A 26,063-nucleotide genomic window follows, 5' to 3' on the forward strand; every position below is an offset into this window, starting at 1 on the left:
GGCTCCCATTAAGAACCCAACAAGTATCCACGAGGATGTGAGTTCGATCACTGGCCTTCTCAGTGCATTGAGGATCTGGTGTTGCTGCAAACTATGGCATAGGTTGCAGATTAGGCTCAGATCTGGTGTTGCTGTGGATATGGTGTAGGCCTGCAGCTACAGCTTTGATTCCACCCTTAGCCCTAGAACTTCCATATGCTGCAGATATGTCCCTAAAAAGAAAAACAAAACAAAGCAAAACCAACAAACAAAAAACTCAACAGCAGCAAAAAACAAGTCAATTGACTCAGGGTAAACAAAGTGTTCAAGAGAGGAAACATCACCATAGTTCACAATATGACTGAGTTGCAGACAAGATTTATAAAATCACAAGGTCATGAACACAATATTTATTTGTACAAAACTATATTTATAGTCTAGTATAGGGAATAAAAGTGTGTATGTGTGTTTTTACAGATTAAACTAATTTTATTCTAGCAAGTAAATAGATATATAAAGCTGGCAAACAAGAGGTTCATTGTTTAAAAATGTGACAACAGATACCAGAAGGAAAACTTGAGAATTGAAAGCACTTGCCTCTTTGGTGTGGCCGTTGATAGTGGGGCTAGTAGACTGCCGGTTTTTGTTTTAAGTATAATTTAACTTTTAAAACTATGCATCTTTTAGGAGGATTATCAATAGTTAAGAGAAGATATTATCTTGGATCAATAATTGAGTTGGTAAAAAAAAAGTATGTCTCAGATAACTGGGTTTATTTTAAAAGTAAAGTCAGCATTATTTACTGCCTACATGTTGAAGGAGGAGGAGCCAGTTTTAAAGGTATGAAAGGAGCTCGCTTTTGAATGTGGATGGTTTGGGATGCCTAAAATATCTAAGTGCTTGTGGAGGTGAGGTGGAGGGTTGACTATATGAGGGGGATTTTCAGGGGAGATGTCTGGGCAGATCCCATTTAGGGGGTTTCAATGTTAGAGTGATGAGACTTTGGAAATGAAGAAGCAGTCAAGGATTGAGTCCTGGGGTGATCTGGAGGTTAGAGAGCAGAGGAGGAAACAAAGAAGCCTGAAAGGGGGCAGCCAGGGGAGTAAGAGGAAGATCCAAGGGATTGTGTTGGAAATCAAATGAAGACAATTTTTCAAGGAAGAGAGGGTGACAAATGCTAACAATTGATCAAATAAGATGAAGCCTGAGAAATGACCTCTGCATTTGGTAATGTGGAGGTCATTTGTGACCTTGATGAGGACATTGTTGGTGGAGTGGAAAAAAGAGGGCGATATAATAAAAGCGTTTACCTGGTGTTAAATCTGTATTTATAATATGTATTAGATTTACATAATGAGTATAAAAATATATTTTATAATATAATGTACCGTTTAAATATATAATTTCTTCATGTTTTGTGGTTATTACATAAATGTTCATGATATACAATTTTTTAAATAGAGAAAATATTTTAACAATATAAGCACCAACAACCAGGGGAAAAAATAAAAAATAATTTAAAAAGAAGCAATGTTATTAGTCCAGAGATAAGGGATGAAAGTGACTTAGGGAAGTGGCAGAGGAGAGATGGAGAAATGTGTAGAAACGATGCTGGGTGTAGGTAGAGAGGCAGGTTTGCTGACAGATTGGCTGATGGGCTGCACTGAAGGAAAGGGGGGTATTGGGAATGACTCAAAGGTAAGCGGTGTGAGTCTTCACTCAGTACCCCTCTGAAATCCCTCAGGCATATTCTAATTGCTTATTTTTTAATGAAAATTTAATTTTTCTTAAAGATAACTTTTAAAATGTATTTGTTTTAAAGATAGGCTTACTACTAAAATGGCTGTCTTAACCTTGACATTAGAAATTTGTATCTTTTGCTATAGGTGAAAATGGGTTGCTTTTATCTGTTCTTCCTCTTGGTGAGAGTGCTTTCCATGGTGTAATTCTTACTTTCCCCTGCACAATTCATCATTTAGAAAATTATTCAGATAACTTCAGTGTATCTTGGAATTTTGAAAAGAGGGGGAAAACTTATTTGTGTCATATTTAAACTAAAATATCCTAGTAATCTTTTGTCTTAAGGTTTAGAATAAAAACAAAGCAGTAAAATATTTATTTTTAAAAATAATTCTTTTTTTTTTTTTTTTTTGGTCTTTTAGGGCCACACCCACAGCATATGGAGGTTCCCAGGCTAAGGGTCTAATCAGAGCTACAGCTGCTGGCCTATGCCACAGCCACAGCAATGCCAGATCCAAGCCATGTCTGCAATCTACACCACAGCTCACTGCAACGCCGGATCCTTAAGCCACTGATCAAGGCCAGGGATCGAATCCACAACCTCAGCGTTCCTAGTTGTATTCGTTTCTACTGCACCACGACAGTAACTCCGAAAATATAATTCTTAAAACAGTATTTTTCATTAAAATATCAAGGTCTTACGGGAGGGAAAAGGGGACATGTGACAGAACCTTATTAGCTTGAGTCTATTTTAAATAATTCAAAATTGGCTTTAATGGAACCCTAGAAATTTTCTAATGTCACAATAATCAAATCTTATATAGTGAAAATAAAAGCTTTTTGATAATCATTTGTATCGTTCAGTGAGAGTCAATGCAAAAAACGAGACCCACATTTTCAATTAAGTTCTGATACTCATCAGAAAAGCAAGCAAACATGTTTGAGCCTTGATTTGTTTAATACTGTGTTTTGCAGACAGGGGCTTTTTAGTAATACGAGTGCTCTCTTAGACAGCAGGCTCTGGACTTCCTAATCCATACTATGTTCAAAAGTTACCACCATTAATAAATTAGAGAACAGTCAAGGCTTAGTTTCTCCTGTTTATTCATTTGGGGATTGATTGTGTTAATAATGAGGAAACTGAAATTTCTTCTCCTAGGACTTCAGAGTAAAATCCTAAACCTTTCCAATGAACAAGATCACCCCTATACCTCACCTGTTTGTCACAAGTTGGTATGTGAGTCACAATAGTAAATAAGAAAGATCCTAAGGCCAATTGATTTCTCAGTACTGCTGTGCTGTGGTTATGTTTCCTTTAAGTAGAAAATCAATATATTTTGGTTGAATGTCTCTCGCAAGGAAGATACCAAGGGTGATGAAAGATACAGGACATAGTGTAGTTCTGAAAGAATTTATAATCTCTGTATAAGTAGAGATAAGTCAAGTGCACATGAAAAACAACTAGCATTTGGGCAAAAGTGATGGGGCCTATAACTGTTATAAGAATCCACATCAAGGAGCAGTCATAGTGAGGTAGTATCATCAGAAAATGTTGCCTGGGGAGGGGACTGAGTATATTTAGATATATTTAAGTGATAGATGTCAGGGAATGAGAGCAGGAAAGAGATGGCATGAATAAAGACCCCAGAGTAGTAGTGAGAACAATAATAACAGTTACATTATTGTTATAAATATAATGATATTTATATATTATACCTATGTTATGTTATAAATATTTGTATATATCAAAATTAAAAAATATTTGTTATAAAACCACAACAATAATTGTAATCAAAAACTTAATAATTGTTAGCTAATCAGGACCCATTTCCTATCCCTGTCCCCACTGTCATAACTATGCAAGATATTTGCTAGCAGAATACTAGGACATTTTTATAGCTTTTAGCATCCCTCAAGCCATGGGAATCAAGTGTTATCCTAGAAAGATCTCTCTCAGAGAGAAAAGCTTTCCCATAGATTGTACAACATCTCAAATTTTAGTTACTTCCCAAGTACTCACGGATCCTTTCCTCTCGCAGCACATCACAGAATTACCCTTAACCCTGACAAGCACACTTGGAGTAGGAACAGAGGGAACTTTATCAGTAGAACTTGTAGCCTTCAACCTTGGTCCTGAAGGTCTCTGAGATCACCTCATAAGCCCTTGCCATTTTTGATCTTCAACAGTGAAGGAGTCGGACAGTGTAGCACAGACATTTAAAACTTTGGCTTTGGCATCAGACTGAGTTCAAATCCTGACTCCACCAGTCACCAGCTCTGTGACTTTGGGCAAGTTACTAAGTGCTCTAATTTTCATTTTCCCCACATGGAAAAAAGGATAATAGTAATACTTGCTTCATCGTTTTCTGGAAATTGAATGAGGTAGTTCATACAAAGAACAGTGTTAAGCACATAGAAATACTTTATCCCTGCTGACTATTTTTGACTGTTTTTTACTTGACACTGGGCAAAATATTGGTGCCTTATGTCACACTGAAAATATGCAAGCTCCAAAATTGTATATTTTTATTTTAGTCTCTCTCTTATATATCTTCTATATCTCTGGGAGTGCTATAAATTAGTCTGACGGTTTGGAAATTTTAAAAATATGTATTACATCAAAGAGAAGAAACACTAGGTAGTCATTCAAAGCCCTCTTATATTAACTAGCAGAAAATGTCAGTAGTATCAGTTCTAAAACTTCTTTGTCATTACTGCTATTACAAAGCATAATAATAGGAACATTTATTGAACATTATGTACCAGGCATTGGGCTAGTTCCTTATAGGTGATATCTCACTTATGAAGTAGGTGCTTGTATTATGCTCATTATTTATTATCCCCTTAATTTTACAGATAAGTGGGTTAGTCATGAATCACTGAGTCATGGCTCCATTGCCATGTAAGCATAGAGTATGGTGACAACCCCAGCAATATGAGTTCAAAGCTCTATAAACCACTTTGCTGCAGGGAACAGTTCCATGTGGAGATGATGGCCAGACGTTCTTGCTAGAGTAGGTGATCAGATGGGTAAGCAGTGAAAGCTAAGATTGGTGGGGTTATTGGGGGCCAAATTATGAAGGGTTGAAATGCAAAGGAACTCTAGAAAGTCACCTTGATCACTCCTGAAAAAAAATAATCTGTGTGTTATAGACATTATCACATGGAACACATGTCTCTCTGTCTACTGAAATAATTAAATCACAATGGCTGGTGGGTGGGTAAGTACTTGGCTTAGTGCCAAGGTCCTTAGTGAGAACAGTCCACAGAGAGTAGCTGTTTTGCTTGTGATGCTGTGGAACACTTCTTACCTGACCTCCGTTTAATAGACTTACCAGGTAGCCCAATGTCCTCGATTTCCCTTGCAAACATTTTAACTGATACTCGTGAAATTCCATGGTTATTGCCAATGCAGATCATCTCTCTGACCAGGGGTCCTGATGTGTTACATGCTTCCAGAAGATGAAATGGGCTTCTTCCCAAATGTATTTGTTATTTTTATCATGTAACCTAAGTGAATTTTTATGTAAACCAATGAAACATGAATGTAGGAAGAAAGAGAAATTTCTGTACGAACCTTGTTGAATGCTTCAGGTACGCTTGATAAAATCAGGCAAGTCGTCAAAAAAAAAAAATGTGTCAGATTAGTTGTAGGCAAGCAAATGTAAACGTTAACAGATTCTTATAAAAATCTTGAAATATTCTACACTCATATTTCTTCCCAAGAAGTTTATAATCCTTGGTTCACTGTAAGGCATATTGTATCATGGTCTGTTTTATGATATGGAACTTGGGTAAACTTGGAATTTACCTGATCTTCCTGTAAAAATAAGAAGATATTCATATTGTTCTTGTTTACTTAAAAATTGCTATGCTATACCTCATAAATATCCTGTATTTGGCTTACATTTCTGAAAATAGGAAAAAAGAGATGAAATATTGTGCTTTCCCTTATGATAGTGACCTTTTTAATAAAGTATCTCAGTCAGCTCCTGAAGGGAGATGAGTGCCCTGTGGTTGATGTAGAGCCTTCTATTCAATGCAAGGTTTCAAATTTAGAACTTTCCTGGTTTAGAAACCATAAATTATTTATGCAGTATCAAGCTTTTTAAACTCTGTTTATAACAGGTTTGGATTTTGCCAGTCTCAGTTGAAACGGTCTAAATAATTTATCTTGTGTTCTTTCAACTTACAATACATTCTGAAACCCAAGAAATATTAAATAAGTTTTGTTTTCTTCTCTGCTATGCCGAGGTCAGGGAGGTTAAGCGCTTAGACATTCTTTGAACACTTCTTGGTCCCTAGCCTTCTCTTAGTGTGCTAGATTTCCTTTTTTAGTTTCATATTGTGCTTTTCTCTTATATGACATTTCCACTTCATTGAACTTTTAAAAAAAGAATCCCTTATTTCCCATTAATTATCTCTACTGAGTTTCTATACATTGTAATTCCACTTATAAAAAAGAGGATATCTTTGTAAGCAAAGAATTCAATTATTTTTAGATACCGGTATCTTCTAAGATAAGGAACAATGAATTAGTGTGATTTGATTTTGCTGAAATATGTAAAATATTAATGACAACATCAAAAGAGTTCAAGGTTTAGTTAAACTCCTACAATCTCAGCATTTATTTGAATTTTATTTTTGACGTTACATATGAGATAATACAAATGTAGATTTTTTTTTTGCTTCTCTCACTCAACAGTTTTCAAGATTTATTCATGATATACAAGTAGATTCTTTTGTAAGTTCAAAAGCTATCTAACGAATATATCACAGTCTATATATTCTGTGATTAATAGATATTAATGTTGTTTCAATTTTTTGCCTCTGAAACAATGGACATCCTTATTTATTATCAGCAATTCTCTCAGGTATACACATAGAAATGGAACTGCTGAGCCAGACTGTATCTATAAATTCTTATTTTTTATTAAGATATAATTGCCATGTAATGTTATATTAGTTTCAGGTATATAACTTAATGATTTGAAATTTGTATAATATTTTGTATAATATTGCAAAATGATCTCTACAGTAATTCTAGTTATCATTTGTCACCATACATGGTTACAATATTTTTTCTTTTGATAAGAACCTTAAAACTGATCTCTTTTAGCAACTTTCAAATATGCAGACAGTATTATTAAGTATGGTTACCATACTGTACACTATATCCTTATGACTTACTTTATAACTAGAATTTTGTATCTTTTGACCCCCTTCACCCATTTTGCCCACCTCCCACCCCTACCTCTTGCAACCACTAATCTGTTCTCTATATGTCTGAGTTTGTTTTTGTTTGTTCATTTATTTATTTTTTAAGATTCCACATACAAGTGAGATCACATGGTATCTGTCTTTGTCTGTCTGACTTATTGACTTATTTCTCTTAGCATTTCACCCTCAAGATCCATTCATGTTGTCACAAAAAGCAAGATTTCCTTATATTTAATGGCTAAATAGTAGTTCCTTGTAAATGTATAAGTGTGTGTGTATGTATATGTGTGTGTGTATATATATATATATATGTGTGTGTGTATACATACATATACATATATATGTGTGTGTATATACATATGTATATGTATATATGTATTTCTCTCTGGATATCACAGTTTCTTTATCCATTCATCCATCAATAGACACTTAGGCTGTTTCATGTCTTGGCCATTCTAAATAATGTGGCAGTCAACATGGGTATGCATATGTCTTTTCAGATACATGTTTTCCTTTTCTTTGGATACATACTCAGAAGTGGAATTGCTAGATCATATGGTAGTTTGTTTTCTGATTTTTTGAGGAACCTCCGTACTATTTTCTGTGGTGGTTGGACCAATTTACCTTTCCACCAACAGTGAAGTTCCCTTCTCTCTTATCGTTGTTGCTAACACTTTTTACTTCTTGTCATTTTGATAATAGCCATTATTATAAGTGGGAGGTAATATCTCATTATGGTTTTGATTTTCATTTCCCTCATGACTAGTGATTTTCAGATATAGATAGTTTTACTTCATGAATCCTAATCACTTGGAACTACCAGTTTCCAGTAAGTGTGGAATTTTTATTAATTTTGAAAATAGGTTTAAGAAAGAGGAAACACATGTTATCAGTATTTGATTATGACAGAAAATTCTGCCAATTTTAATAGCCTCATTTCATTAAGAAACAGAAGAATAAAAAGAAAGGACATTAAACTTGTAAACATGAAATTCTTATACTCAATAAAATGCTCCTGTGATATTACTAGCTCCATTTATTCTTTTCTATCATCTACTCAACTGTTTTAGGTAATACTCTATTTTTAAACTTGGACCCACACATCACTCGTTCTCAGTAAATGGGGTTGGGTGGAGGGCTATGGGTGCTATGAGTCAGGTGTGGCCAATCAGGCCCCACTTTTCCCTCAGCAATTAGTTCAGGGATGCCCAGGTGATGTCATCAGAGCCAATGAAATCTCTTGAGAGTTTCTGGAGACTTTTGGGATAGAGGGATATACAATTTTCAACCAAAATGAAAGCTAAGATTACTCTGGGTTCCCCAAGCTCTCTAGCTTTTATAAAGGAGGGGCCTGTCTGCAAATGGACCAGAAAATAGAGTTGGAAATACACCAAGTCCAGTGACATAGTTTGAGCTTCTGCATCAAGATAAACCTATCCATAGAGGTTTCAATTTCATTATCATTAAATTCTTTTTTGGTTAAGACCTTTTGAATTATGTTTTCTCTTATTTGCAAGGAAAAAGTTCTAATCGATAACAATTATACACAAAGAACAATAAACTGACTACATATTGCCTTATGCATGCTGGGCTCACTATGCTTTGATTTATGGATTATTGATTAATAAAGATGAAATTTTATATCCACTCCCAAGCAATTCCAATTACACAAACCTGTTAACTAAATGAAAATAATAGTTTGAAAATGTCTCTAGTATATTAAATTTAATGCTAATGTTCAAAGTATTCCAATTTCGTGTGACTGAGGTTTTATTTTTTTATTTCAGATTGTATTTATTAGTTCCCAGTTTCTTTTCTATGAGAGATTTGGAAAGTTGATGAAAACTATGCTCTCAATACCGAGAAAAATGCTCATAAACACAAACTAACAGTGTCAGGAGGTGTATAGGTTTTCTGAAGCCCATACGTACACTCCTGATTAAGGCCATCGGCCCTACAGTCAGCAAATGAGTCCTTGAAATTTTTTATTTTTAGGATTTTCTTGAAGTTTTTTATTTTCTATATGATCAAATTTTAGTATGTTCTAGGGATGCTTGGGAATAATGTATATTTGCTTTCTTACCTCGGCTATTGTGTCCTAACTAAATCAATCATGCTAACAATTTAATAATTTATAGGTATCTATTCTTTCATTTTAATGATTTATAATAATGTTTATATGTTCTTATGCTATTCAGTAATAATTATATACAGCATTATATGTTTCTTTTTGATTTATCCTTTCTAAAAAGTAGACCACCGAAGCTTTGGGTCTTTAATTATATAATGGTAATAAGGCAATCCCCGATTTCTTTTTGCTTCTACTTACCTAATAATTTTCGACAACTTTATTTTGGACTAACAATTCTCTAATGTCATTTTAGATGTGTTTCTTGTTAGCTACATACAGTTGAAATTTGTTTTGAACCTAATGAAAATATTTTCCTTTTACCTGAGGAATTTAACTTATTTATTTTTTCTGAAATGGCAATATGTTTGATCCTCTCTCATCTTGTTTTCATCTTCCTTTCAGCTTTCTTTACTCTCTTTATAAGAGCTAAGATTTTTTTCTTTTTGTATTTTTTAGGAGGTATACTATTTTTAAAAAACATTAGGAATTATCTATTTCTGTGTAACAAGCCAGCTTAAAAGCATATGGCTTAAAACAACATTTATTTAACTCAGATTCCATGGGTCATGAATTTAGGGTGAACGTCAGTGGCTCCGCTGGACTCCTTCACAGGGTGATTCTCCTTCTTCCAGGATTGTCTGGCTATCAGCTGTGGTGACAAGAGCCAACTGGGCCAGATGTCTCTGAGAAGGCTTATACTCATGGTGATGTGGCAGGATTGAAAAAAAAGAAAAGGACATCTAGAGGCTGAGGCACAGGTCATTTATTGAGAAACTGCTTCTGGGGATCAGAACTGTGCCTTAATCAAGGAACACTTCCTACCTCTCAGTAGGGGGAACCAAGGAATATTTGTTTGGTTGGATTTCAGAATTTTTAAGGACCATGACTATCGTGTGCCTTTGATCTTTCTGGGTTTTTGTTTGCTTGTTTTTGTTTTTGTTTTTGTTTTGAATGGGAGTGTCTGCTGTGGTTAGCCTGCTATGGTTCACTATTGGAGATTGGGTATACTGGGATAAGTTATTCATCTTTTTAGATCAGAGGTCTCTAGATCAAGAGGAGCTACATCCAAACCAAATGTAGATCTCAAGATTCTGAACTTTGAGCATAATGTAGTGATTAGATTAGACTTTGGGATGTCTCAGGGGGAAGTGAGTATGTTTTGCCAGTGAGAGGGATGTGAATAACTATGGCCAGATGTCATGCTATGGGAGACTGCAAAATTGGCCACAATTATTTCTCTTCCATCTTCATTCCCTCTGCAGTGTAATTTCACAGAATTTCCCAACAGGAGCTAGAGTAAAATTTTCCATCCCTCCAGTCATGGCTGATCTTATAATTTGCTTTGATTAATAAAATGCAATGGAAGTGTAATCATGTTTGGGACTGGGCCTCAAAAAGCCTTTCATGTTCTGAATTGCTCTCTTAAAAACTGCCCCCTGTTTCCATGTGAAAAAGCCTAGGCTATCATGCCAGAACATGAATGTTGACATGAAGCTGTCCCAGCAGAGACCAGAGATCATCCTAACTAGTTAGTTCTCAGCTCACCTGGCAGTTGACCTCAGATGAATTTGTGAGGCCAGCTGAGAACAGAACAACTGCCTGGCTGAACACCATCTAAATTGCTTGCCCAGAGCTAAATAACAGTTGTTGTTTTAGGCCAGTAAATTTTAGGATGGTTTGTTACATGGTAAAATTTAACTGATAAACTCTTCAACTTATTCCCTTTCACTTTCCTCAAAACATTCTAGAATATGAAATGTCTTCATTAAATTCAATAAAAATGAAATCACTTTTGGACCTTCCTTTGAATGATGAAGAATTTACACACATTTACTTTCAGTATCAGGGGATATTACCATATTTTTAGATTCCCCCCCCCCATATTTAACTGATACCAGTTTCCCCACAGACTTTTTGTATCCTATTTTTCTTATTAACAAATATTTTTATTAACCATTCAATTGAGTAATGCACATGTTTAAGAGAAAAGTTGATGGGTTATTTTCATAGCACTTTTATGCCTCAGGATGCCCTTCAGTGGCACATAAACAACCTTAGAATACAATCAGTTTTCTTCAAAGGTATGCAGACAGCTTCACCCTTTTGGCAGTCAGCATCTTGGAGGAGAATGAGTTTAAAAGCTTTTCCCGAATGTTTATGAGCTTTTACCCCACCCCACCCCGAAGTGATTTTTTTCCCAGGTGATTTCTAAGCATGGGTCTCTATTCATCAATGTTGTATGCAACACACCAAGCCCTTTTTATAGTTCAGGAAAATGTTCTTCTCTTCATTGATTATTTCTTTGACCTCATTTGTTCTCATTTGTCCTTGCAAATACCTGTTTTTCTGACTGGGATTTTTTTTTTTTTTTTGTCTGTCATATTTGCATTAATGCTTCTTGCTTTTGTACGTGTTCTTTTCATTCTAGGACAGCTTCTTTGGTTTTTCTTCTAAATCAATGATTCCATTTTTAGTATATTAATCTCATAGTCATTGGGTCAGGGATCCAGGTATGGCTTAGCTAAGTGTTTCATCTCAGAGTTTCCCTTAAGGTTGCAATCAAGGTGACAGCTGGACCTTCATTCTCTACTGAATACTCAACTGAAAGAGGCTGTTTCCAAGCTCACTCACGTGGTTGTTGATAGGATTCCAAAGGCTATTCCTCAAAGGCTATTGTCTGGAGGCCTCCATCGTTCCTTGTCATGTGGGCAACCACAATATAGCAGCCATCTTTTCTCAGTGAAAATGAAAGAGAAATTCAGTGGGTTTCCTCAAGAGAGCCAAAGTTTCTAGGAAGTAACATTGCATCACTTTTATAATATTCTATTTGTTAAAAGTGAGTCACTCAGTCCAGCCTGTACTCAAGGGAATGAGATTACACAAAAAATTACAATAGTAGGTGGCAGGGATCAGTGGAGAGGGTTGCATCTTGGAGGCTGCCTATGACCAAAATTGGCACAGTCGCACAATGTTGTCCTACTCCTGTCTTTTCTGCCTCTCAATTTAGTCACACATAATCTCATTTCTAGGGTTTCTCTTGGTTATTATTAGGACTTTTAATAATATTTTATTTTATAGGCTAAAACCTTAAATAGTTTCTCTTCCCTCTCTGCCATTTAATAAGACAGCTGGGTTCTCATTCTTCCATCAGGTCTCTTTTCCTGTCTCTACCTCTCAAACTTCAGCATTAAATTACAATGTAAACGCTGTCAAGGCTCATAGGATTTATGCTCTATTCTAGAGTTAAAATATCTTCTGTGACTTGTCTATGGGCTGATTCTGTAAAATAAAAATTAATAAACAGATTATCACTCAATAACATGTAAATGTTATTCACTGCAGAAACTACTCTGGGAAATTTTATTATTTCTTTGATAATTTTCAGTCCTTTCTTTTTTTTTCTTCTCTTCTCTCTTTTCTTTCTGTCTCCTATTATTTGGATGTTGGACCTCCTGGGTCTACTTTATATCCCCCATCATTTCTCTCTTATTTTCTACCTTTTGGATTTTGTTTTGTTTTCACTCTTTGTTCTAGGAAATTTTCTCAAGCTCATCTCATAGCCTTTGTCATATATTTAGCAATCCACATTTTCATTTATGAGATCTCTTTCCTACTCTATGTACCTATAATATCTGAAAATATTAAAATATGTAAATATATATAGTAAATAGTTGAAAAATATAGGCTTGCTAAATTCTTATAATTTATTCAGTTTAATCAAATAATGAAAAAGACGGGGAAAATGCATATGTTTTACATCATATTCTTTTATATACTTGAATAATTCCATCAGTACTTTAAATATCAAGCTGAGTTTTATGTCCTATATGAGCAATGTAGAGGTTCTGAGTTTTTGCCTATGTGCTTTTCTTTGCACATTCACTCTGGCTTAAATAATCACTTTCATTGTACAGACTGATGAATGAATCAATAACGTTGCCTTTGTCTTCTAGTTTGGCTCTAGTTTTGCATTTCATAAATCTACAGAATATTTTCCACTGCCTATCTTGTTACTTAAACTTCATGTGCCCCCAGGCCAGATTCGTCATCTTGGTGTCACCACATTTTCTGTCATGTTAGCTCACAACCTTGTGAAGTCAACATGATTTTCAAAGAGTGAAAATTCAGATATGTAAAATGTAACATTTTTTATTTTCCTATAATGAAAATGTAATTGTATTTTCTCCTCATGTATCATTCTTCCTCAAAGTAACAAAGACACCCAATCACTTCTAGGATAACTCAGTACTTTAATGATTTCATAGTTATTAAACTCAATCAGAATCAGTGATCTCCCACTCAATATTTACATTATACATGTATGTGTTTATTTATTATATCATATATATTTCATATTCTGTGCTTTTTCTCTTCACTGCAGAAGTGCATTGTTGGTGGGAAGGGCCCCTATCTTGGTCTTGATCTGCCCCAGGTTGCCATGGGCTGAGATGTATAATCCTCCTACCTTCATCCTTGATTGTCAGCATTAATTCTTGCTTTTGCTGAGATGTCTTTGGGTACCACCACAGTATATGAACTGAGGGTCTAGTAATACTTTCTGTTGCCATAATTATTCATCACCATATCTAACACCTCTTTGGGCCAACAATTCTCAAATGACTTCAGTTACTTGACCCCTCCTCAGGGCTGCTGTCCAGAGATATAGGACTAATCACCAAGACCTGCATGCCTGAGACATCAAAGCCCAGTGTCACTGTGGTGGGCAAAAAGGATAGTCTTCCATTCTATCCTTGGTTTCCTAAGGATGAAGGAAAGTTGGGACTTTCTGACTCTTTTGATCCACAGAACTTAAGGAGGAGGAGGCAGAGAAATGGGAAAGGACTGTGTTCAAAGTCCTTACTGTAAGTGTCTGAGCTCTCTTCTTCCCATCTAATTATCTTCTCTCTTTCCAGGGAGAGCTGGCATGGATGGAGGGCAGAAAAAAGCTTTCTTAACAATTTTCCTTTAATATCTTCTGTGCTATATTCATAAGGTAGAATTATTGTTATTATTATTTAGATTTTGATTTAAAGCAGATTATTTGGTGTCTTTTTTCTCTTATCCCTTTTTGACATCCCAAACAGAGCAAAGCCTGCCTCATTTCCCCCAGCCCAACTGAAGGTAGGTCAGGAGGTTAACGTACATGTGGAGAAAACACAGGAGTTAATACTTCCCATCGCCGACCAGGTTTGGACTTATCTTTAATTCCTTCCTCTTTTTGACTTCTATATCCAAGATCCAAGACCTTTCTCTTCTTTAAAATACCTTTACTTATTTGTGCCTTCTTTTCAATTCTGACAGCTACTGCCCTAGTGAAGACCTTATCAAACACCAGGATTACTGAAATGGCCTCTTGGCAGATCTCAGTGACTCAAGTCTCTTGCAATTTGAATCTGTCTTCTGTATTGTTGCTGGAATGCTTTCTTTAAGCACCGCTTTTATCATTTCACTCCTTTATTCAAAAATCTACAGCAGTTGCCCAGTGGGTCAAGTTAAAAAAATTTAGCTTGACTTCTGAGCTGACTGTAATAGGAAATCACTTTATTTATAAAATCTATTTTTCACTCATCTCAGCAAGACCTTTTCAAGTTGGTTTTCTTATTTTCCTTTATTAGCTATGCTAATTTTTGCCTTAGAATTTAATGCTTCATTTCTTTGCAGTAGTATCTGCCTGTTTTATTTTTGGTTACTCCAATTTCAACTTTTTTTTTTTCTTTTTAGGGCCGCACCTGCAGCATATAGAAGTTCCCAGACTAGGGGTTGTATCGGAGCTGTAGCTGCCGGCCTATGCCACAGCCACAGCAACACAAGATCTGAGCCATGTCTGCAACCCACACTGCAGCTCACAGCAATGCTGGGTTGTTAACTCATTGAGTGGAGCCAGGGATTGAACCTGCATCCTCATGGATACTAGTCAGGTTCATTACTGCTAAGCCACAACAGGAACTCCTTTAACCATCTTTCAAGACCCAGTTCAGCCTCACCCCTTTCCTGATGTCCTTTCCCAAAGGAAAACAATTCACACTAGTACTTCTTGCCTTGGATCAGTGGTTCCCAAACTTTCCTGAAGATTAGAATCGCCTGGAGGTGGGAGCAGCTTTAAAACCTTCCAAAGCCCAGGTTACACCCTAAGCCACATAAATCAAAATGCCTAGGGATGGGAGCCAGGTGTTGCTATAGTTTAGATCCTCTGATGATTTCAGTGTGCTGTGAAGGTTTGGGAACTACTGCTTTTGGTGTCCTATAATGTGTGTCAGCTTACCATAACTTTACACTTGGCTATTTTTGGTTTAATATTGTTCTCTCATTATATTTTTGTTACTCATCTAAAATAATAGAAAACAAGTTTTATGCTGAGTGTAGCAGAGATTGTTGTTGCTCCAGTCACATTCCCTTGTATTCCCTTCATCCAGCTGTTGGTCATTTTGTAGCTTGGGTGTGGTTTTGCTTCCAGTGACCAGCACTTGTGAATCTACTTTGCCAGGCTGACCTCAGGCTCTTTATCTCAAGAGCAATGTGCTTGGGAGTATGAATGCTCAGTCCCCTCATTTCTTGTTTGAATAAATGTCAGAGTTCCTTGCAGGATCAGGTCAAGGACACCCTCCGTGGGACTTAGTCTGAGACACATCCTTGCATGGCTTTCATTTCTGATCTGCTTTCCCTACTCCCTTCTGATTTCTCCTGGGAGTACCTTCTTAATAAATCACTCATGAATTCTCATATCAGAATCTGCCTCTTGGGAACCCAACCTAAGGTACTTATCCTTCCTTCAAAGCAGAGTGCTGAGCATATATAAAATTCAATGAAGATTTATTAGAAGAGGGATTCTTGATATGAGAAATAGAAACACAATTTAATAAAACCTTAATTGAAGGTACTGAAATATGATATATTCAGGGGTTCTCTGTAGAATTAGAAATACTTTCTTAAATGTAATTTAAAAAGCCTGGACATATTGAAATCTCTCTTGGGGTAGGAAATATGGGCTAGGTAAAATGTTCTCCACAATATTTATAAAAACATCCAAGGAACAGTTTGAGACCAAGCAATGCGTAGTATGAAGGCAGTTACATTGATATCACAATTGAACAACAGAATAGGAGACCCTACATTTAACCTCATGTTGCAGATGTTGAGAGGGGCTTTCTCTCTAGACTTAGGCCCAAGAATTTTCTTTTTTAACAAGTTCCCAGGTTGGCTTCATGACATGGGAGTCCCAGGAGGAGGGGCGAGCTACATCCCTGTGGGTCACCAGTTTTACCTGCCGGGGCTCAGTAAAATTGTATTTTTATGAGTCATGAAAATGATTAGACATTAATAATCTGCCTGAGATATTGTGAGGCAGGAAAGTGGCAGTCCATCAGTCACATTTGGAACAGTAGTTGGAAAAATAAAATTGCTTCTTGTTAATGTTCAGTGAATGCTTACCCTTACTTAAACTATCAGCTCACCTATAACAGGGGTTTGCATATAACATTTTGTGGGCAGCAAAGCAGATTTTTAACATCTTGAGTGGTTTACTTTCCATTTCCTTCTCAGGGCCAACAGCAGTGATTTTGTGTCTCTTTTTTCCTTTCTCTCTCTCTCTCTTCCTGGGGTCCATAGTAGAGAAGAGAGAATTCGACTTATTCAACTGTTTTGTTTATAAGGTGTGCAATTATATGGATCATTTTACATTTATACAGAACATAGACATTTTTCTTTTCTATTCCTATAATTAGTTATCAATTATTATCAGGAGGCTTGAGGCTTTAGCACATACACCCAGCACTTGAAGATAATATTTTGATATAAGTTCCCATTTTCACTACCTATTCTTTGGGAAATCTGTACATATTTTTTGGTTTATGAAAGTCCTCAGCTAATAGCTTTGCTCTCTTTTCATACAAAAATGGCTTGTGCATGCCACAATATACTGTTTTTGTTCACTTACCCTTTTGGGTTGTATCACAGTAGGCAAGTGATGTGGCCCTTTTCTATTAAAATAAACCACCATTTTAGGTTGTTTGATGTTAAAACAAAATTCCACTAGGTGGCGGTGTTGGAATGAAAACTAATATATCTCTCATCGCCTTCTGTCCATAGAAAATCCTCTGTTTAAAATCTATTGTAACTTGTCATTTTGGCTTTTGAATCGGGTCTGCTTCCCTCTAAATTAAATAGATTGGGATGATTTGGTGTTTAGGCAATAGAACACGCAATGTTTCCTGGAGACCCCCAGAGGACACTGGGCAAAAACAATGAGGAGGTATTTTTTGTTCAATTGTCATCCAGATCACTTCTTTGTTGGTATTTTTGGCTGCCTTATGCTACTCCACTGATGTTTAGGAACAATTGCATAGTGACAAAATATTTTGACCCTGCTCACTGGCCCAGTCTATGGATACTTCACCCAGTCTCGTCTCCATTTGACTGAAGTTCTGATGGATTTATTAGATTGCTTCTAAGAATTAACTGATCTTTGCCCGTTTGTCCAGTGCTTCTCCAAGTATGGTCCCTGGACCAGCACTATTATTTGGGAATTTGTTAGGAAGGTAAAGTCTCAGGCCCAAAAGCCAGATAGGCTAAATCGGAAACCCGGGCATTAGGGCCCAAGGATCAAGAGTTCTACAAGCCCACAAAGTGACTTTTTTTTTCTTTTTCTTTTTTTTTTGCTTTTTAGGGCCGCACTTGCGGAATATGGAGCTTTCCAGGCTAGGGGTCTAATCAGAACTGCAGCTGCCGGCCTACACCACAGCCACAGCCACGCCAGATCTGAGCTGCATCTGCTACCTACACCACAGCTCACCCCAGGTCCTTAATCCACTAAGTGAGGCCAGGAATTGAACTGCAACCTCATGGTTCTTAGTCAGATTCGTTTCCACTGCGCCACGATAGGACCTCCCCCCGCCAGGTGATTTTAATGCCCACTGAACTTGAGAACCACTGTGTTAGAGCCTTCCTGGGAAGAAAACTCTTATTCTTGGGCTAACCTCTCTCCTGAGTCCTTAAAGAACTTTGAAGGCAGACAGGTGGGTGAAAGATTTGAAGGCAAGTGTTTGTTCCACTTGGCCTACAGGAAGGGCTGGCTGGCTCTGCTCTCCCTTAAAGTTCTCTCTGTCCCCACAAAGCCCTTCCATTACAGTGATATTTAAGCCTATTTCTAGTATGTCAACCAAGTGGGAAAGTCTGATTATTCGTTCACACTCCTTTTTCAGGAAAGAGGCCGCCCAAGAGGCCGCCAGAGGGCAGCCGCGTTCCTATTCTGCCTCTGCCTTACTGAAAGGCGGGTTCTGGCTCTTTCGTCAAAGAAAGGTGATCCAGTGGCCGCGGTCCTTTGGCTCGGCTGTTTGTCTCTTTCCCTGAGGCAGTTTGAATCAGAGCCGGAAGAGAGAGAGAGAGAGGAATTGATTAGTGTGTCAGAGAGCTACTATGTGAGACTTCAATCCACCACTGTCCCTGTTTCACTAAGTAAATGCCGGGGAAGCTCTGGAGGTTCCACAGGAGGTCGCGGTCTAGTGAAGCAGGGTCTCCTTGAAGCGCAGTCAGCTCAAACAGGCGTCTGGAACAGCTCTTGTCTTCTGTCCTGTGTTGGACTCTGGATACCTGCACATCCGGATCTTTTAAATCTCCTGATGCCCAGGCTGCACCCCAGGCCAATCCCCTCAAAATCTTGGGAGTTTTCTGGACCGTCGGTATAGTTTAAATTTTGCTAAGTGCCTCAGTGTGCATCTAGGACTGGGAATCACTATGTTGAAGATGTTGAGATTAATCTGTGGCGAAGTTGTTTCAATGCAGAAACCTTGGTTGTTGCCTCATATCCTAGTGTAAATTTCAAAAGGGAGTTTTCCGTTTTGGCCAGTTTTGTTATTCAAATGGAGAGGTTTATGGTACCACAGAAAGGCATCACTCCCCCTGTTCCAACTTTCTCCTCCTTTTCCCTTTCCTCTTTCCTTCCTTCCTCCTTTCCTCCCTTCCTTCACTGAACCTAGGTTTGGCTGCTTGCTTCTCATAAGTCAATAATTTGAGAGACAAGTGTCAGTAGAAAGAAAAGTTGCTTTAATCAGAAAAGCAGGCTATCCGGAGAGAAGGTGGACTTGTGTCTAGAAACCAACTCTGAAGATTCTGCTCAGCCAGGACAGTTGTTAAAGGAAAAACTGGGGGCAGAGGGTGGGGAGGATCTCAGGGAATCTTTAAGGCAGGAGGTTGGGTTCTGCATCATTGTCCATTGAATGACTTTCCCTTCAGATGTTATTTTACCTGTGTGATCTTCCTGCAGGATTGCTGAGGGGGGCTGTTGGGGATAGAGAGCTAATCAATTTTTAACTGCTTAATTCTCCTTTTTATTTAGGAAAAGAATCAACAGATGAGACAAGACATGGTGCGCATTCAGTAGAGTCAGTTTCAATTGTTTAGTCATCTCATTCCTATAATTAGGTACTTTTAAGTTTAGAGGGGAACAGAAATTGGCAAACAGGAAAGGGGTAAAAGAGCTGCTTTTACTTCCCTTCTTCTTTCTTCCCTCCTTTCCCTCTTTTTCTCTTTCTTTCCTTATTTCTTTCTTTCCTGATAGTCCAAATTTGTGGCTATAAATTAGAGCACATTACTGCTACTTAAAAGGAAAATTTTACCAAAATTAAATAGTCAGTGTTCTGAGCTTAAAATATTCTGGTTTCCTTTTTGCCTTTGCTAAATTGTTCTTAGGTTCCCCTGGCTTTAGTCTCTATTTTAAAGGATATGATAGTAAAAAATTTACATCAGGCTTGAAGAAAGACTGCTTTTTATCTCACTAGCTAGTACTGGATAGAATGAAAACATCCTGTAATAATTGCTTGCAAAACTCTATAGAACTACTCACAGGAGTTGGAAATTGTTGTACTAAATAAGGTGAGTTTCATGAAACTGCGAATATTTTCTACTCTATTTATTCTGGAAAATCCTGTGTGCATCCATTGCAAAATTCTTAATAATAGGTAGAAGGGAACAGTTGTGGCATGTGAAATAAGACATATGGTTCAATTTGGTATAAAAGTGTAAATGAGGCTAAGCTTAGTTGTTTGCACCAAAGGGGGACCTAAAAAGCATTTCCAGAAATTCCACTGTTGGTGATAAACTGTGATTCCCTAGACATCACTTTTAGAAACATACATGTTACTAGAAGAAATAACTTGTTAGGTTCTTCCTTGGCAAAGTTTTATCAAGTTGTTCTTTGTGAATGGAGATTATATGAGAAAATTTGGAGGCTCAGGAAGAGGGAACCCAGTGAAGCACAGGCTGGGAAGAAAGCAGAGCAAATTAAATAATGAAGAATCAAAGGAGGGGTTTATTTTCCATTTTGACTTGAGAATAAATCAGGGCCCAAACTGGAAATTTTGAAGTGGCTCATTGTAGAACCAGTGCTCCAACTTTCCATCTGATGGTTCATTGGTTTGTGAGTGCCTTGGAGAACAAACAATTCTGTATCCTCTATAGTAAAGTGTCTTGTATTCCAGAGGTTTTCTGGATTCTAGAGACTTTTCTCATGGTAATGTGACTTATTAAGAATTTAGACCATCTCTGCATTTGGATCAACATTAGTTAGGAAACAGCGAACTTTTAAAATCACGGTTTAGATTCAGTTTACATTTAAATTTCACACTCATGGACTCTCTGACAGATGGATGTTTAGCACTTCTGTCTTTGAGGGATTGGCAAAGGATTTCAGAGACCTATTTGGTATTGAACCTATTTTGTTGTTTAATTGGTAAACTTCTATTCCTATGGTACTATACACATTTCAGGCATCAGTGCATTTCTGTCTGAAGACATAAACATATTCAATTAGCGGAGAGCCAGATCATTTGTTTCAATAGCTGCTTTTATTTTCTGTTGTTGATATGTTAAAATAGTTAAACACTTGCATTCATCTCATCCTATTAAAGGAACTCCATCAGGGAACAGTGAGGTAACATGTTTGGTGACAGCAGGCTTAGTCACCCTGCTGTGAGAAAGAGATGAATAATGTTTTTTAATATTACATCTATTGACTTTCTGCTTTTCAAATGTATACACCATTACTGAAAGAAGCTGCTGCAGACTATATTTTGTTAACACTTTATCTTTTTCATATCTTCATTATTAAATCAAATGGTACATTTACTTACATGATTCTACATAAATTGAAATTGCTGCATGACATTTCTTATTGTTTATAATTCCTATTTTGAAAGATCAAATCATGCATTCATGAAATTCTATAAAAGCTTTCAGTCTTTATACTAGTAGTTTTCATTTTTCTTTCTTGGCTATTTGGCTGCCAAATCCTCTCCCATTTTAAGCATTATCTTGCTTATGTTTTGTGATTTACCTGCTATTTGTCAAAACAATTTTTAGAATGATACTTTCTAGTTTCCCATTAGAGCACAACATGAAGACAAATTGGATATAAAAGATCATATGGTGAATATTTTCATTAACCAAAGTCATTTTGTGAAAATTACGAATTCAAACAAAAACAAGTTGAGAAAATCATTTACTTCATGAATTTAAGAACAAATACTGTTTTAAGATAGTATTACTATTTTGGAAGCATAGTATTTCTTTCAAAAAGACTATAGCTAAAATGTAATTTCTTTTATATCCAGGATAATTTCTTCTAGATCATGTGGATAATGATTAATTGTATGGCTCATGCAAGTCAGAATTATTCCATTTCATCATATTCAACAATTTTTCTTGACACTAGTGTCGTGTTTGATAATCTATAGTGTCATAAAAATGTTCTTACTAAATAGTGGCTTACTCAAGTAATTAATTATTGTTTCCTTGGTAGAAAAATAGATTTGACCAACTTAGTTATAAATCCCCTAAATACTACTAAATGATTCATTGATTCAGATCAACATTTCTTCCACTTTAAAATCTCTGAAATTGGAGGAGTTCCCTGGTGGCCTAGTAATTAAGGATCCAGCATTGTCACTGCTATAGCACTGGTTAGATTCCTGGCTAGGGAACTTCTGCATGTCATGGGCATGGCCAAAAAAAAAAAAAATCTCTGAAATAGGGATGTATCTTAATAATCAAATACACCTTTCAGATATAATTGGAATCGTTTATTCTTTCTTGGTGACACAGAATAATGATGCATTATGTAATCAATGACATCATAGATTTAAATGACATACAACCAAGTTAAATTTGGAATTAACAGTGATTTAACAGTTTTATGTTAAGTGCTGGATGAGAAAATTTCCAATTTTAACTGAGACCAGAGACTTTGAGCAAAAAGACTTGAAGACAGGAAGAGAGTGGAGTTTCAGGACAAGGGAACAGTGAGTATAGTGCAAAAGCCAAGGCAGGAGGGGGCTGCAGGGGCCCAAAGAGGAGTGCAGGGGGTCAGGAGACTAAAGGATGCCAGATTTTACATGGAGAGAAGTCAGGGAGTTGCTTAGGGTTTTAGCTGAGGAATTTCATCATCAGTTGACCTTTGAAAAGCATTGCTCTGAGAATGTGAGATTTTATTGTCACGTTAGCAGTCGTATCTATGACACTGAAGTTTTCATTATTGGAGGGGTCGTAAGTTAGTCCAGCATTTTTTAATGAAATGTGCAAAGAATTGTGGGGTAAAATCTTTGTGTTTGGGACAGAAAACATTTCTACCCACTGATAGCCATCCTGCTTCTAGAAGTATATTGATCTCCTTAAGGAGAATGACTAAGCTTTTATTTTTTATTTATTTATTTTTTTGTCTTTTTAGGGCCACATCCATGGCATATGGAGGTTCCCAGGCTAGGGATCAAATCAAAGCTACAGCTGCCAGCCCACACCACAGCCACAGTAATGCCAGATCCATGCTGCCAGATCCTACACCATAGCCATGGCAACTCCAGATCCTTAACCCACTGAGGGAGACCAGGGATCGAACTGGCATCCTCATCCACACTAGTTGGGTTCGTTACCCCTATGCCACAACGAGAACTCCCTGTACATTCTTTTTTTTTTTTTTTTTTGGTAGACTCATGCATGTGTGCTCAGTGATGGGCACTGTCTGCCTCTTTGCAGGTTGACTCTGAATATGGGAAGCTGAGGTCCAGTGTGCACATGGCGTATGTGTCAAGGCCAAGTCTCCAGAGTCCAAGACCTCAGGCCAAGTTTGTTTGGTCAACAACTCAGCAAAAATTATTCAACCTCTATATTGGCCCCTATGCTCAATGATGGCAATATAAAAATGAGTAATGCATGGCTTCTTCCTCAGTGAGCTCAAGACCTGGGGAAGATGGAAGAAGGTTGTATGTTGAAATCTTTTCTTTTTTTGCTAGACAGGAAAATAAATATATATATTTCATTAAATTATCTTCTGCGGACTATTTTTCTCTTCTATTTATTTTTACTTTTAATTTTAAGTAGGTTCTTCATTTAAGATAAGATATTAATAAAATTTTCTTGTGGTATATCTGCTAAAATGTACCCAGTCTACCTAAATGGCTAAGTATGTAAGTAGTAAGGTTAAGATATTGAATATTTATGTGGTCCCCATTCCACAGGAAGGCTAGACATTTGCTGTTGTAGTATAAGGCTGTTATACCTCACTGTACTCCAGTGAGGTCAAATCTTTGTTTTATCTTCATGTAATTTCTTTGATTTTTGGTAGAGTTCACTGAGAAATAAGTTCATTTCCTAAAAATAAAAATAGGAAATATTAGAATTTCTGCATAAGCGTTATTTGGAAAAATATGAGAATACTTGTTTTCACGCAATTAATTCTGCTTTGAGTTTATTTCTTAACTCTATTACTGTCTTCAGTTCTGCCTACGGTAACACAATATTTTTGCCACCTGGTAACCATTTAGTGGCTTGCTGTCTGTCAAATTGAAATCATTAATCTAAGATCCACAAAACACACTGACCTCATCAAGAACTATCAGCCACATTAATCACATGGTGAGCAGTAATTAATACCCTCGCCGCACATCTCAGCAGATGCCAAGTGGTAACCGTGCCCAGAGACAGAGCCATTTGGTGGGTGGTCTGAAGGTGGTATTCTTTTAGGATGAATTGAGATATATTGTTAGGAAACTTGCTGCACAAATGAATGAGAAAATCAAGGACTCTCTTTCCTATTTGTCTAGAAATATTGCTTCAAGCATGTACAGTGACTGTGTGCTTTTTCTTGATGGCCCTGGGTAAAGCTAGTCATTTTTACTCTGTGCTATTACAGTGCCTTGGCCATATCTCCCCTAATGCTGTCATGATAGAGATTTTCTGTTATGCAGGTTCCCTCCCTTCTACTAGTCTGTCAGCACTGAGGAGGCTGGATGCATTTTGTATTTATATTTTCCTAATTTTGGACTACCATGGTTTCTGGCACCTTATTAGGTACCTTAACTGAATGACTGAACATATGTTTGAATATACAAGATATACTATGATAAAAGCATGTTCTTCGCTGGGATGAGCTAATTGGTGTTGTATTTATGTCTTTGTTGCCTAGCAGTTGTTGGGTTCAGAGAATGTGCTCAATAAATGCTTCTTGAATGTGTGTCCTTCTTATTAAGACTTCAATACTATACTTCTGTCCTTGGACTGCTGCTGATAAGTGATAAGGTACATACTGATAAATGGAGCCAGCTGTCAAACACATATTTTAATGTATTTAAAAAATTGTAAGCGTTCCCATCAAGGCACAGTAGAAGCGAATCCAACTAGGAAACATGAGGTTGAGGGGTTCGATCCCACATTGTTCTGAGCTGTGGTGTAGGTCGCAGACGCGGCTCGGATCCTGCATTTCTCTGGCTCTGACATAGGCCAGTAGCTACAGCACCGATCAGACCCCTAGCCTGGGAACCTCCATATGCCATGGGTGCGGCCCTAAAAGGACAAAAGACAAAAAAAATAAATAAAAAAATAGTAAAAATTTGTTATGCAGTTGGTTTATAGAGTTTGAGGTATATAGCAAAGTCATTCAGTATATCTATTCTTTTTTTCAGAGTTTTTTTCCTTTATAGGTTAGTACAAGATAGCCCTGTGCTATACAGTAGGTCCTGTTGTATCTCTGTTTTGTATAGAGTAGTGTGTATCTGTTAATCCCAAACTCATTTACCTCTCCCCACTCTCTTCCCCTTTAGTAACCATAAGTTTGTTTTCTATGCCAAATGATTTTTTATTATTTTCTTTTATTGCTTTGTCTTCTGTCTTTTTAGGGCCGCACCCTCGGCATATGGAGGTTCCCAGGCGAAGGGTCTGATTGGAGCTGTAGCCGCTGGCCTACGCCAGAGCCACAGCAACACCAGATCTAAGCTGCATCTGCGACCTACACCACAGCTCACAGCAACGTGGGATCCTCAACCCACTGAGCGAGGCCAGGGATCGAACCCCGAACCTCATGGTTCCTAGTCGGATTCATTTCCTCTGAGCCATGACAGGAACTCCCAAAATGAATTTTTAAGAAACATATTTATGTCTAAGTAAAATAATTTTGTAGGAGGCTAGAAATGATTCTCACTGTAAGTGCAAATTCACCCAAATTTATGTAAATTCACCCAAAGGAAATAATCAGCAAAAGTCCAAGATATGTTTTTAGAGTTTTCTGAGGACATCTGATAAAAAGAAAATATAGAGGACCCCCAAATACAACTTCCTTCACTAAAACAATTAAAAACTACATACACATGCAACCGATTCTAGGAAAGTTATTTGATGTTACAATCTCATTTTTATTGTGATCAATAATGACATTAAAACCAAAATAAAACATATCTTTCTGCTTCCAGCTAAAATAATGAGAATAAATATAATTTTTTATGTTAAAGGACTTATGTAGTTTATACTACATAGACAGTTTTTACTGATGGAATGAAATCAATTATACATTAAATACTTATCAATGAATAAAGGAATATATTAAATAACCAAATGGAATTTTCCTTTTAGTTTTCAGAATGTACCATCTATAAGCAAACTTGGAAATTCCCTTGTGGTTTTGCTGAGCTTTATTCTTAATAGGAAAGGTGTTTAGCATCTATCAGCATATCTGGGC

The sequence above is a fragment of the Phacochoerus africanus genome, chromosome 3, assembly GCF_016906955.1.
Source record: "Phacochoerus africanus isolate WHEZ1 chromosome 3, ROS_Pafr_v1, whole genome shotgun sequence".
Taxonomy (NCBI): Eukaryota; Metazoa; Chordata; class Mammalia; order Artiodactyla; family Suidae; genus Phacochoerus; species Phacochoerus africanus.